We start from the raw sequence: 5,350 nt of genomic DNA, 5'->3' as shown, positions 1-5,350 counted from the left end.
AGGCGAGCGCGGCGGGGGAGGGGATTGGGGGTAGGGCGGTAGGCACTGAGTACTGAGCCCGGACCCTGGTCGCCCGCCCGGAGACTGGTAGAGGCGGAGGGCGCGGCTCGGGCTCTGGGGGCGGGCTCTCGGGCGCTGATTGGTGTGTGTCTGGGGGCGGGGCGGAGGGGCGGGTCCGGGGCGGGGCTGGCGCCGGGCGCTGGAGCCGAGGGTGCTCCGCAAGGAGTAGCGAGCAGCTGGAGCCGAGTTGGAGGAAGCAGCGGCCACGGCGAGGACGGCTGTGCAACCAAAGAACCTGGACAGCGGAGCGTCGGCGGGTCGCAGTTGGATCGCAGGCGCCTGTGAGCTGCGAGCTTGAGAGGCCGCTGAAGCCCAGGCCAGGCAGAGGAAGGAAGCGAGCCGCTCCGGAGGTAGGTGGCGGCGGTGGGTCCCCGTGTGCCCGGGAGGGGGAGGCAGTGCGAATACGCTCGGCCGCTGCTCTTCCTGTCACCGGCAGCCGCTTCTGCTGTGGAGCCACTCAAGGGGAAGCGACCCAGCTGCCAGCTCCCAGTCGCCAGCATCTCTCCGCCGCTGAAAAGCTTCTCGGGCCAGTGGCTAGCCTGCATGGTCGCGACCACCTCCTGCTGTCGTTTCCTCGGTGTTACCCGGCTTTGCTCGCTACCGGGCGTATTCGGTCCCTGGAGTTGCCAGCTATCGCCTGCTCCCCTCCTCCTTCGTCACCTCACGCTTCCGAGGGTCCCCTTTTGCCCTGCAGCTTCCTGGAACCGGGAGCGCGCGAGGAGAGCGCCTGGGTCTCTGTCTTTGCAATAGCGTGACGTCCCCTCCAGGCCCGGCAGCTGCAGCCGGGGTCTCCGGCCAAGCTGGGCCACGGTGGTCCCCGGAGCTCGCCCCCAACCCCCGCCCTCCGAAGTTTGCCGCCCTCCTCTTCCGGGGTGGGGGAAGTGCGCCTCGGGGCGGTCGGTGGCTGGAGCTCTAGCTTGGCGTCTGGCGCTCGCCGGGCTTGGGCAGGTTGCTGGAGGCATAATGAGTGGGATCCTGGCACCGCCCGGAAATCCAGCTTTTCCTAACGCGGGGCAACCCTGGAGGGACCTGCCCAGCAATATGCGGCCGACCCGGGAGAGCCGGCCCCGCGTACAAGCCTAGGCTAAAATATCAGGGGGAATTGTCTGCAAGCCACTTCCTTCCCAAAGGCAGAAACTGCCCGGCAGATCACGAGACAAAGAATAGAAACGCTCTGACCAGGCACGCATGTACAGAAATGCATTTTGGTTACCAGCTTTCGCGCACAATAATGCAAGGGTGTGAGCGGAGTGGCTGTGGCATGTTGGATGCTGTGTGCCGGCACTGGATTCAGGGGAATTCTGCTCTTGGCACTGCTAATACCGGAAAGGTCTCTCTTCCACAGTTTATTCTCGAAGGAGCTGCAGGCTCTGGTTCTGTACTGGTGTGAGTTTAGGTTTTATTTAGGGGTTTCATGGTTTTAGGGCTTAAAAATTTCTCCCTTTCTTTCCCTGTCTTTCCCCTTTGTCAGACAGTGCGAAGTAGGAAAGGATAAAGCAGTTCCGGGTTTTGAATGTAGCATAAGATTGTCATTTGTAGTGAGATCGAGTTTCAAGTTTTAGGTGGTAGGAGCCTTCACAGAGCTGATTGACCTAGACTCCTTGTGGAGCCCTCTCTTAGTATTTTCTTAGCTCATAGTGTGTTTTGGGACACCTTAAGGATAGTAAATTATGAGCAAAAAAAGCTTGGAGTAGTAGGCAGATGGGGTTATTTCTGCCACGGATTAGCAGATTAATGATTTCTAAAGTAGAAATCATTAGTACTTCAGGGCCTTCTGCACAGGTGAGGTGTCCCTGCATCGTTTGTCACTGAACAAGGAACCAGCACCCCAGGAGATTTTTTTTTTTTCCAGTTACATTCACTGTTTTTGAGATAAAACAATGGTAAGCAAGTCGTTTTCTTAAGCACGCAAGTTGTTTAAAATTTGGAAAACAACTATTTTTGCCTAGTACAAAGAAAATGATCCTGATTCTTCTTGCACCGCTCCTGGTTCAAAGTCAGGTTGAAATAGGAAAGGAGAGTGGGGGAAGCTCCTGGCTTTGCAGAAGTTCCCTGCAATGCCACCACCCGCCGCCTTCCCCTGTGTGCCTGTTGCAGGCCACACTTCTCTTCCATAGCAATCTGTCCGTTTTTATGATTTGAAGAAAGTTGGACTTAGCTGATCCTGGCTCTCAAACTGCTGTGGGAGAGTTTGCTTTTAACTTTCATCTTGCCCTGGGACTTGTTCCTAGTTGCATAACAGAACTCTGCCATGTGCACATTGTTATCTGCTGTTTTATTTGCATTTTTTATGATAGCACTCTGCTTTTTCACATCTGTGATGCACTGTAGCCGTGTAAAAAAGTATCTCACTGCCCACTGATCCAATGTGCTTTTTTCTTTAGTTTTTTTTTAAATGAAGTTGGTTTGAGGAGAGAGCAATAGAACATGTTACAGGAATATGTATTTTGACTGCTGTTGGTGGGTTTATGCATGTATCTTTTGAAAATGTTAATTACACCTAAGCTTATGAATTGCTTTTTTTAAAAATTTTTGTTAGTGCATATTAATTTTTTGGAACTTTTTTCTTTCTTTCTTTTTTTTTTCTTTTTGGTTGTTTGGGACATGGTTTTTCCGTGCAAAGCCCTAGCTGTCTTGAGCTAGCTCTGTAGACTAGACTGGTCTTGAATGTACAGAGGTCCACCTGCCTCTGCCTCTCAAGTGCTGGGATTAAAGGCAATGTGCCACCACTACCTGGCAACTTTTTGGAACATTTTTATACATGCATGTTACACATTTTGGTCGTACTCACTCCCCCATTACCCTTTCTTGTCCCCTTTCCCCTGTCACCTAAATTTCTCAGAAGGCTTTGAATCTTAAGTACGAGTCTATGCAACTCATAAACTTTGTACCCTTAAAAGTGTTGGCTGTTCCTTTAAACTTTTGCCACGAACACCATGAGCTTTAAGGTTATAGTGTTGATTGAAATTTCCTTTCTGCCGCCCTTTCTCCTAAGTAGTTCAGGGGAGTGTTGTAAAAAGCATTCACTTTGAAAAATTGTCCACATACTTGTTAAAACAGAAACAATTCTGGTCCAGCTTTTATTGTGTTTGCATTTTTGATTTGCAAAATGTGTTTTATTGGATAGATAGTGAATGATCCAACTGGGGGGGGGGATAGGGAGGAGGTTTATGGTCTAGTTGACTATAGCCAGCTGAGCTAACATTTGAGTGAGCTTTTACTTTTGACTATCTCATGAATAAGAAGAACTTAGCCCCTGTCGGGCCATTATGCATATTGAGTTGGCTAAGCCCAGAGCCCCTTGCATGGTGCAGGGTTTTGCTAGCAAAAGCAGGAATGAGGCAGCTGGTGAAGCTTTGAAAACTAGAAAGTCACCTGTCAGTGGAAGGGATTATCAGGTGTGTGTGTGTGTGTGTGTGTGTGTGTGTGTGTGTGTGTGTGTGCGCGCGCATGTGTGTGTGTGTGTGTAGGTACCTTCATTATTTTGGAGGCAGTGTCACAAGTTGTCCAGACTGGCCTTGAACTCTATCTACTTGTAGCAGAAGTTGACTTAGAACTCTTGAGCCTTTTACCTCTACCTCCCAAGCCCTAGGGTTGGTTATAGGTACCAACCCAATTGTCAGTTTTGTTTTTACTTTAAAATTAGACAATGTAAATTGTATCATTTTTCCTTCTTGAACTTTTAAAGTTCTCATTATTTATTGTGTTTTTTAAAGCCTCGTTTGTGTCCTCCCTAATGTGAATTTTTTTTTTTTTTGGTCATGGTTTTGCCAGCACTCTTACTGAAATCACGTGCCTCAAGTAGTGGCAATTAAAGGCTATTTCTTGTACACTAAGGCCAAATGAACTGGAAAGTAGACTGTGTAATTATGTACAGCTAGTCTGTTTGGATTATGCTTTCTCTCACCCCCCACCCCACTACCTTCTGGTGAAATGTGGGGTGAGTGTACCACAACCTTAACTTCAGAAATAAAAAGGGCCTGTAAAAACATCGCTGGAGATTTTGTTCTGGTGCCATTGTTTTCCTTAAAGTCAATCAAATGTATAGCCATCAGCACCTGTAGTCAAAATAGTCCTCAGGTTAATGATCACCTGGGAGAGAACTGAAGCCATAGGAACCTGGCAGAGGGTCAGGAGGCTCTGCCAATGGCCGTTGTGAGTCGGTAGAAGCCAGATGCCTTGCCGAGCGGTTCAGCCTTTGCCCCTTGCCTTCCTCCTGGAATGCCTCTGTGGCCCTGAGGACTGGGCTCATCCCATGAGGACCCAGCTGCCCTCATTCTCCTGAGCATTGCGTTAGCGTGCTCAGATTTTCCTTTCTGAGGGCAGTCTAGGGAGCATTCATGAAACCCAATTAGAGGACAGTGTCATGACTCCCACCTCGTGCCCTGTCACCAAAGCAGGCTCCCGTCACCCTTCCTCCCATGTAACACCCCTCTGACCTCTACTCAGCTGCTTTCCACCTTGGGTCTGGAGAGAGAATTACTTGGGCTAAGTCCACAGGCAGGCTCTATCTGACTCTATTTACAGCAGGGTTTTATTTTAGGTAGCTTCGGGCTTCTTTTAGAACTGCTTGCAGCATTGGAAGGCAGCGCAAGAGAAAATTCCTGGCACCTGTCTGTTTCTGTTTTAAATCTGCATTGTGTAAAAGGCAGTGACGTTCAATGCTGATATTGCTAGCAGTCCTGTCGTTCCTGAGAGCAGTCGGCTAGAGTGCCACCACTACAGTCCACTGTCACTTCAGGCACGCTATTTCACTTGCCTGGTTTTCCTATCTGCAAAATGGGGCTGAAAATTAAACCATGCAAAGCTCCCAGCACTGTGCCTGGCACACAGCGAGCCCCGAGTCAGGGATAATTATATAAAGCTTGTACTGAGAAGCCTGGTACTACGTGCTTTGTGAGTGTAATTGCCTTTAATCCTCATAATGACCTAGTGAGGGATAGGCCTACTTCTTCCAAGGCCTCATAGGTGACGAAATGATGGAGGGAGGGTTCTAGGACTTGCCAATAGCTACCTATCTAGGCAGGGATCAGGACAGCCCCTGTTAGCTGCAGGGCAGAATTCATCCTTCCTGCCATGAATTCATGAATTTTAAGGACTCTTATTGTTCTCTCTCTCTCTCTCTCTCTCTCTCTCTCTCTCTCTCTCTCTCTCCTCTTCCTTCCTTTCTTTTTTATTTTTATCTCTCTCCCTTCCTTCCTTCTCTTCCTCCCCTTCCCCTTCCTTTCTTCCTTTCTTCCTTTCTTCCTTCCTTCCTTCCTTCCTTCCTTCCTTCCTTCCTTCCTTCCTT

General features: G+C 49.4%; 1 protein-coding gene across 1 annotated transcript in view; it reads left to right on the top strand.

Annotated features, from left to right (window-relative positions):
• Window positions 1-202: 202 nt before the first annotated feature.
• Pik3r1 (phosphoinositide-3-kinase regulatory subunit 1) overlaps window positions 203-5,350 on the top strand; it is an 83,307-nt gene continuing 78,159 nt past the window's right edge. The window contains exon 1 of the mRNA XM_005366567.3: window positions 203-410. The gene's annotated coding sequence lies outside the window, so the exon portion shown is untranslated. The remainder of the gene's footprint in view (window positions 411-5,350) is intronic.

This window comes from Microtus ochrogaster, unplaced genomic scaffold (assembly GCF_000317375.1).
Source record: "Microtus ochrogaster isolate Prairie Vole_2 unplaced genomic scaffold, MicOch1.0 UNK11, whole genome shotgun sequence".
NCBI classification, from domain to species: Eukaryota; Metazoa; Chordata; class Mammalia; order Rodentia; family Cricetidae; genus Microtus; species Microtus ochrogaster.
This window is presented reverse-complemented; position numbering and strand designations above follow the sequence as displayed.